Genomic DNA, 10,000 nt, shown 5'->3' on the forward strand with positions numbered 1-10,000 from the left:
AGAGAGAGAGAGAGAGAGAGAGAAAGATATCGTTTGGGGTCAACTTTTCGTGCACTCTCGCGAGACTTTCGAGCTTTCGATTTAAAGCTTGCGACATTTTCCAAACTTCCTACAAGGATGTATTGGTCTTTGATCCCGTGGGAAAAAGTTTGAGCAGTAGTCTTTTCCTGCTCTAACCCCTTCAACGTCCCCCAGCCCCCACCCCCCTATTTACTCATCATATTGTAATGGCTAGTGTTGTAATGAAAATATTTTTTATACTGTTAACGCGGGTAAACAAATTTAATTAAATTGCATAAGAAAAATTAATTAAATGCAAATATAATGTAAATAATATAAAATTATATATATATATATATATATATCTATATATAATTGCGTGCAAATGAAAAAAGAAAAAAAAATGTATGTATAAATGTATATACATGTACATATTTTGTTTATATATAAACATATAAAATATTTTTCATATAAAAATATATAAATATTTATATATATATATATAGATTTTTGTTTTTACAATTTATGAAATATCCGCACGAATCAAGTAAAATGCAGTGCAAGGAGGGAGTGGAATGGCCGGTGGGGTGGGGGGTGGTGATGGTAGTGGTGGTGGTGGTGGGGGGGGGGAGGAAGGAAAGGTTTCGACATCCCGTATAAGATCGATCGATCGAACTGAACCTACGGTTTTAGTAATTATTTTTTTAGATAAATTTTTTTTGCCATCACATTTTCTAAGTAATAACCGTACTATGGTTAACTCGACGTAACAATGTCGTCGTTGAGAAAGCAGGTGAAAGTTGTATTCGCTTTTGCCGAGAAGAGGATTGGAAGTTATTGAACGTGACCGATCTCCCCCTTTTTCGGAAAATTGCGCTTTTCTCTTGAACGTGCCCGGTAAGAAAAAGAAAGCTAAGGGGGAGTAAAAAGAGAGAGAGAGAAAGAGAGAGAGAGAGGAAAAAGGAGAAAAGAGAAAGGGACATTTTATATATCGCCAAGAGAGAGAGAGAGAGAGAGAGAGAGAGAGAGAGAGGGAATACAAATTTTTCAGGATATTTCATTTCATTTCTTTTTATTGTAGTAAGTATCGTTAGGGATATTGTAACTCGAGTGAGATCTTCGAAGGATATCTTTTATATTATGATTTTTTTGTCTTCTCTTTTTTTTCTTTTCTTTTTTTTTCTTTTTTCCTTTTCTCTCTCTCTCTCTCTCTCTCTCTCTCTCTCTCTTTCTTTTTTATGATCTTCGTAGGTACACACGAGTACGTAGGCGGTTCCTGTGATATATTTTAGATTTATATTACGATACTTGGCACGAGAAATGCAAGCCGAAGAAAAGTTTTTGATTCGGGGCTAACCCCGAATCACTTCTCCCGTTTGGAATTTCTTCTTTCTATTTCGATTTTATTCGAGATAGAATCGAGAAATAGAATGCGTTCGTCCAACATCCGATTTGGTACGTCCACAATTCTGATATATCAGAGAATATTTTATGTATCTTTTATATTTTCGATATACGCGCATGCAAAATTATACAATATTTCTTTTACCGTTTTTTTTTTGTTTTTTTTTTCTTTTTTTTTTTTAATGAACACACAAGTCATTCGGTATTCGATTTGGTTCATCTATGATTCTACAAGTTATTAAAAGTGATAATTCTTTTTTTTTTCTTCTTCTTCTTCTTCTTCTTCTTTATATAAATGCATTATATTTGTTTGGTGTAATTCGTTCTAATAACTTTTGAGGAAATGGATATATAGATTAACGATTCGAAATGTTTTTATTATTTTACGCGTGCACGTATAAAATAACGAAGACTTAATTCACGTATCTGCTATAACGCGATAACTCCGAGTCTAATAACGTAAATGGAGGGTTCTGTCTAGTGACATATGCCCTCGTGTTCGCGCCAGTGCGTCGATGATTCGATGATCATCCCGTAACGTCGAGTGTTTCTGGTGACTTCATCGAACTCAGGCCGGACCCCATCGTCCTTTACATCACATCACATTAAATTACATTATCTCTTTATTCACGTCTGGCAAAGTTCTAGAATATATATATATATATTTTTTTTTTCTTTCTTTCTCTCTTTTTTGACGAACACGAGGGATGAAATTAGATGAGAAACGACGATTTATCTCTCTTAATTATCCTCGTTTGCATTTTCTTTTTTTCTTTCTTTATTTTTTGCTTTCTTTATTTTTTCCACTTTCTTTTTCCTGTTTCTATTTTTTCTTTTCTTTTTTTTTTTTTTTTTTTTGCAAAGCCATCACTTTTAATTTCAAACGTTACCGATCCGATCGCGTACGTTGCGGTTATTGCGGTCGCACACACTCTTACGTCTTTACACATGCACACGCGCCGCCGGCTCCTCCGATGAAATCTATCGTTGCAATTACCCACGGATAATTGCGTTTGGTAGATTACATTTCGATTTGATTTATCGTGGCTTTCACACAAAACGATCTCTCTGTTGTGCGTAGACATTTAATTCTTTTCTCTCTCTCTCTCTCTCTCTCTCTCTCTCTCCCTCTCTTCCATTTCTTTCTTTCTATTATATTTCTTTTTTCTTCTTTCTTCTTTTCTATTCTTTCCTTTTATCATTTGTATATAAACAAAGATAATCCTTCTCATTGATGCTTTTCCTTTTTTTTAAGTTAAATTTATACCGTTATATTATCATCATCATCATCATCATCATCATCATCATCATCATCATCATTATTTCTGATTTTATTTCTTCGATTTTTTTTATACGCTTTCTTTTCTTATCCCTACTTTTTTTTTTTTCTTTTCAATTCTTTCCTCTTCGTTTCCTCCTTTCCCCTCTCCACCCCTCCACCCCTCCACCCCCCTCCCCCTCCCATGAACATTGATCGAACGCGAGAAATAGAAGAAAGTAAGTAACTATATACGTATCTCGCATAGACATGAAAGACAATGAGTAGACACCCCCGATATCATTACTAGAAACGATACGCGCTTTCCGGTCGCAAATCAATTCGCTTTCGCGTTTATGGTCGCATCCCCGTGGCGCTGGCCGGTAGTCGGGCGGGGTAGAGGGAGGATAGGGGAACGATCGTTGGAATCATGGTGGCATTTCCACGGCAAAAGCACCATGACTGCCCTACGCGCGCGACGCACACACGCCGTCACGCCTGCTGACCACAACTATACGAGGGTTCTATCTGCCTCCGGCCTTTGGACCACCCCCGCGGATTAACCATCTCTCTCTCTCTCTCTCTCTCTCTCTCGCTTTCTCTCTGTCTCACACGTACGTGAGAGAGTAGTATCAAACCGATTTGTGGACTACGAAGAGAGAGAGAGAGAGAGAGAGAGAGAGAGTAGTCCACTCCGGTTCGTAGTATTACTAAAACTTATTACTCGAATAAATCGAACCGCTCGATTTTCCACGAACAACGGCCACGGATTAATGCGATTAGGTTTATTTACTAGTAGTACAGGTATAGTGAAAGAAAGAGGAAGGTAGATGGAAGAGGCCTTAAGTAGTAAAGGTATAAGATAATCTCCCCCTCCTTCTTTCCTCTCCAAAGAAAAAAAAAAGAAAAAAGAAAATAAAAAAGAAAAAGAAAAAAAGAAAAGAAAAACAGAAGAAACAAAAGGAACACAAACATATTTAATTTATCCACACTTTCTCCATGCGATCGAAGAATAGATACACACGTACACACACACACACACACACACACACACACACACACACATATATATATACATACACGTATACGCACGTATTGAGCGAATAAAACGCGTTACTCGCTTTTCATCGATTTTCTATTTATAATCATTCCTTAAAGAGTAAAAACTAGAAGAATATTGACAGATCATGACTATCAATGACAAGTCATCGTAGAAAGTTACCGAGAGTGTAAGAAGATGTGATATCCTCTCTCTCTCTCTCTCTCTCTCTCTCTCTCTCTGTCCCATTCCTCTTCCTTTTCCCTCTCACTCAACCCTTTCTCCTGGCAACCCCCTCCCCGCCCCCTCCCGTTCGCCCTCCCCCTCGAGCGATTTCATTTCTGTATCGCGGCGCGGCTATGCCAATTATAAAGCGTCTCGTTTTAATCGAACGAATCGAACGCAACGGTATGAGAGCGGGATTTCATCCATTACGATTTGCACGATCGTATATTGGGAATACATCCGTCGGTTTAAATACGCGAATAAAATCGAGTGTGCGGTGAAACGTATCCGGCAAAATACAGATCGTTCGTTCGTTCGTTCGTTCGTTCGTTCGTTCGTTCGTTCGTTCATTCGAAAATAACGAAGGTGAATCTCACCATCGAGGATTTTTCTCCTCCTCCAAACATCCCTATATTTTCCCACCCCTTCTATCGATTGCGCCATATTTTTTCTTTCTTTCTTTGTTCCTCTTTTTCTTTTTATTCCTTCCCCTCTCTCTCTCTCTCTCTCTCTCTCTCTCTCTCTCTCTCTCTCTTGACGATAAATTCATTTATTTATATATCAATACATATATATAATGATCGAAATCTTTCTCTTTCTCTGTCTGTCTCTCCCTCTCTTTCTCTCTCTCTCTCTCTCTCTCTCTCTCTCTATATATATATATATATATATATATATATATATATATATATATATTTATCATTTTTTATTTCGCATTTGATGATTTTTCTCGATCGGGATCCCCTTCTAATCGATCACGATTCGCGACGCCGATATAAGAAACATCCACGATAGAAATAAGGTGACCTGGCTGTTCGCCGAGCTGCTGCGGACTACTTCTTGATCTCTTGTCTCTCTCTCTCTCTCTCTCTCTCTCTCTCTCTCTCTCTCTCTTTCTCTATCTCTCTTGTCTCCATTATGTTTCCGTTAAGAAAACGTGTGTCCGGGAATAGAGAGATCATCATTTTTTTTCTGATCATCGATCGATTTTTATACGTAGTAATCGATTTTCCTTTTCTTTGACTTTTTTCCTTTTTATTTTTGAACTTTATTAAGCGAATTTTTAACAATAACGATCCATATATTGTAATTCCAATAATCAGGCTAATATTAAACGTCATGGTGTATCCTTGATATTAATATTTTTTCTTTTTTTTTTTTTTCTTCTTCTTCTTCTAAAGATCAACGTTGATCGTTCAAATTATTAATTAAAAAATATATTGACGGATTTTCAATCGTATCGATCTTAAATACATTGATAATTGATATGAAATTAATTTGAAATTATCTTTGATAATATATCGATATTTTTTATGTTTCCTTTTTCATTTTGTTTGTTTGTTTGTTTTTTTTTTTTTTTGTATATATATATATATATAAATCAACGTTGACAATTAAAGTAATAATTAAAAAAAAAAAAAGACTATGAAGGATTTTCAATCGTATAGATATATAATATATTTCTGACAATTCGTCTGTACTTGATTATTCATTAAATCGAAATAATGTTAACGTTAAGATATCGATATATTATAAATTATCAATATGACACGATATTCAAAGTTGATTGATTTAATATTAATTATTAACGTAACGATCGGTTAGTCGATGAGAACGTTCGATCGTAATAACGATCTTAGATCGTAATAACGATCGTAGATCGTAATAACGATCGTAGATCGTAATAACGATCGTAGATCGTAAATATAACTATATGGATAAGTTGTTATACGCGAAGAAAGAAACGTAACATCTTCGAAACTCATCGGTAAGATCTTTTTATCGGTTCCGTCGGCGAGACATAGTCAGTCTTCGATATTTGATATGGGAAGACCGAACTCGAGTCAAAGTTATCGAGAATCGCGCGTTAGGCGCGTGTGGAAGCTCGATATAGATCGTCGAGCGTAGTCACTCGATATTTCTCGTATCGGCATCTCGCGCCCTGCTTTGTTCTTGTATTGCATTACATACTCTCCGTTCTCGTTATATATTACCGTCGGCGCACCCGCATATAATAATAAAAAAAAAAAAAAAAAAATAAAAAAGAAAGAAAGAAAGAAAGAACAGAAAAAAATAGAGGGAGAGAGAGAGAGAGAGAGAGAGAGAGAGAAATACGAGAGAAAAAGAAAGAACGATTCGTACAACTTCGCGATCCTAATTCGTAGTTACTATATCCACCATCTTTCTTTTTGTTTATATATATATATATTTTTTTTATTTTTTTTCTTTTCACTTTCCATATACTTCGTAAACATTCACTTTTATTTTTTCATCGTATTGATCATTATTATGATATCAGAGGATGCCACACGATTAAAACATTTTAATGTTTTAATTCTTCGTTTTTTTCAATTGTTAGATTAGAAATAATTAAATTAGGATCGTTCGTACGTGATTTAAATGTAAATCATGACGTATATTCTTCGTTGAATTTCGTACGATCAATTAGATCACGATTGCCGAAACGATCGATTCATTCATCGTAAACAATTCATTTATTGACGTTAAATTATGAAGATCGAACGTTAAGATCTATACGAGATCTAAATGAGCGCTTATCGAGCTTTCTTTTAAGAATCACTTTCTTCATTTCGATGTCGCGACAAAAAATTATCAATAAGTTTTAGATCGATGTTCGTCGATTCCTTTGACACATTTTATTTATCAAAAAAAAAAAAAAAAAAAAAAAAAAAAAGGAAAAAAAAGGAAGAAAAGAGAAAAAAGAAAGGACGTAAAAAGAAATGGGAAAAAAAAAAATCCCGATGTATTTTTTTGTAAATATTTTTGATGCTCGTTAGTACATCGATGTGATTCGAAATTTCGCGATGGAGAAAAAGAAGAAGAAGAAGAAGAAGAAGAAGAAGAAGAAGAAAAAAGGAAGAAAAAATGACTGGTATTTATATAGAAAGACGTAAAAATTGAGGGTAATTTGTGACGAGCGACGGATTCATTTGTACAAACCAATTAAGTTTAATTCTCGTTCGGAGCTGACATTTTTCTCGCCATCGTATTAAGGATTTAAACTTTGGGCCTTAAAGTCGCAAGAAACGATTTTAACGATGAGCCAGTTAATACACGATATCGAAGTATATCGAACGAGATAGATAGAGACAGAGAGAGATAGAGAGAGAGAGAGAGAGATAGAGAGAGAGGGAGAGAGAGAGCCCAGTTCTCCTTCGTATTTCATAATTATTATTATTTCATTAGCATTCAACGAATCCGCACACGATGAAGACGTCTATATCTTTCATAAGATATGTTATCGTTCCGACACGATTTCAAAAGGATATCTCTCTCTCTTAATTAATACACTTTAACGTTGATTACTAATTAGGCATCACTGTGCAAATCTTTCTCTTCTTTCATTTTTTCTTTTTTTTTTTTTTTTTTCTTTTTCCTTCGAGTAAGTACTCGCGCACATAGGCATTTGTTCGATATTAACGATTAATTTCTTTTTTTTTTTTTTTTTTCGAATTTGCGAAGAGTTCGATTAATTCATTTATTATTATTTTCTTTTTTTTTTTTTTCTTTTTCTCATTAACTTTTCCCTTCCTGTTTATTCCTCTCTTTTTTCTTTCTTTCTTTTTTTCGTAAATTCCACGAACAATTTCTCTTCAATCCCAGGGAACAAAAAAGTATTTTCCCAACACAAATTTTTCGTTTTTATCGAGAAACGAATGGAATAATGAAAAATGCGAGAACGTTTATGGATAAAAGATAAAAAGATAAAATATAAAAGGGAGGGAAAAAAAAAAAGAAGAAAGAAAAGAATTGGAGGAAGCTCATCTTCGAAATGACTTGTACGCAGATCGAATGAACGAATGCGTCGTCTGTGGTCAGAGTTTTTTTTACGAGTTTCGAACGTGATTCGAGATCTCGAATTCATGCGAAGGCTACGCACGATTGATATCTCTCTTTCTCTCTCTCTCTATCTCTCTCATTCTCTATCTGTCCATTATCTTACGAACGAAAGTTCGTAACGATCGTTCCGTCGTTTCGAACAAATTTTTCCGTCTCCTTGATCGCTCTATTTCGTTTCGTTCGGCTTTATTTATAATCGATTCGATCGATTTAAATCGATTCTCTTTTCTTTACCTCTTTACTCTTTGTTCTTCTTATAGATCCATCGAATAAATCGTATATAGTTCAATTCGTGTTATATTTTACAAATTAAAAATGAGGATCGTTATATTTTATTGAAACGATCATTGATATTATACGATTAATCAATTTTTTCATTTTTATTTTGAAATTATTTTAACACATATGTAAGTTTTTTATTTCTTACGTAGATTCAACGTAGATTGAAACGTTTCATCGATCTAACGTAATTCATTTTCAACGTTAATTTCAATGTTAATTCGATGATAGAACGAATGAAATGGGGAGGATGCGGGTATTAGAGAAGTGCAATTGGTTAGTTAGAGGGTGTAATGATCAAGGTGAGAGATCAGGGTGAGATCAGGATGAGATCAGAGATATTTTTTCTGGATTGTTAGATCTCTCTCTCTCTCTCTCTCTCTTTCTCTTTCATCTACGGATCGTAGAATTCTCACGGATTGCTTACAGGTATAATATTCCATCATGTTCTGGTTGTAACGATAGGCGGCGGTGCTGAGGTCCATCGCAGCACTACTGAGGGCCCCGACGGCCGTCGGCTATGTGGGAATCCAGGTGGCTCCTCTTTCTCTCTATCTTTCTCCTTTACGTTCAACGCGAGGGCGTAGAAGAAGGAAGAGGAACGTATATATATAATATATATACATAGGGAACATCCGAAAAAGGAAGAGAAGAGAGAGAAGTCCTATTGACTTTCGATAAAGACCTCTTTACACGCTTCTCCAAAGCGACTCTCGTCTCTTTTTAACGAGTCCTTTTCTCTCTCTCTCTCTCTCTCTCTTTCGTTCTATGGTGATGTTCTACAATGGCTATCATCAAGAGCGTCTTTGTGCGGCCAAACGACGGGTGGCTTTGGCCGGCACCCGGCCGACCGTCGCTTCATCTTCTCCAACTTCTTCTTCTTCTTCTTTTCCTTGTTGTTGTTGTTGTTGTTGTTGTTGTTGTTGTTGTTGTTCTTCTTCTTCTTCTTCTGCTTCTTTTTTTCTCTTCCTCCTCTTCCTCCTCCTCCTCTTCTTCTTCTTCTTCTTCTTCTTCTTCTTCTTATTCTTCCTCTTCTTTTCTTTTCTTCTCGCACTTTTCGAAAAAAAGTAATCGACTCTCCTTGTCGCGCGTCACAACACTTCGAATTGCACACCACTCAACTCTCACTCGCGTCCACCGTCCGCGAATAATCCAACAGAACGTCCAACGTAGAAATATAAATTCTTCGTTGAAACATATTTCATTAATTCGTTATATATATATATATATATATATATATATATATATGTATGTATATATATATATGTATATATATATATATATTCTTATTAATATATCGTTGAATTCACTGCATCCATATTGTTCATTGTCAATGCGTCGTAGAACGACACTAGATCCTGACGATACTATTTCAATTGATCTTACAACACTTTGTTATTCACATAAAACTAAACGAAAGTCGAAGGATATAAAGAAAAAGATAAAACGAGAGGACGAAGAAGAAGAAGAAGAAGAAGAAGAAGAAGAAGAAGAAGAAGAAGAAGAAGAAGAAGAAGAAGAAGAATTAGAATTAAAATTAGAAGTGGAAGAAGAAGAAGAAGAAGAAGAATAAGAAGAAGAAGGAATAGGAGAAGATGAAATCGATTTGGTTTATCGCGCAAAGGATCACTCGATTAAATAATAACATATAATCGGCGCGTTAGAACGAAGTTTCGAAAAAAGCCATACACCAAGATATGATAGTCCGATAATGTAGACACGGTTTGACCGCACGGGAGACGCGGAAACACGAAGGTGGCTTCTGCCTGTCGTCGGTCTACACACGTGACTTCGGCCAGCTTTTCGTCCCCCCCATCTAACATCGAGCTTTCATCCCCACTGCATTGGACGACCCCGCCTTTTGCATCCCTCGAGCAGCATCCACTCGGTATACGGAGATGTCTGATTGGTCCACTATTGGATCACGTGTCCAA

The 10,000-nt window shown here is 35.8% G+C and overlaps 1 protein-coding gene across 1 annotated transcript in view; it reads right to left on the bottom strand.

Moving 5' to 3' along the window:
- LOC124953373 (aspartate, glycine, lysine and serine-rich protein) overlaps positions 1 to 10,000 on the bottom strand; it is a 206,870-nt gene that overhangs the window by 43,030 nt on the left and 153,840 nt on the right. The window lies entirely within an intron of this gene.

Source organism: Vespa velutina, chromosome 1 (assembly GCF_912470025.1).
Source record: "Vespa velutina chromosome 1, iVesVel2.1, whole genome shotgun sequence".
NCBI classification, from domain to species: Eukaryota; Metazoa; Arthropoda; class Insecta; order Hymenoptera; family Vespidae; genus Vespa; species Vespa velutina.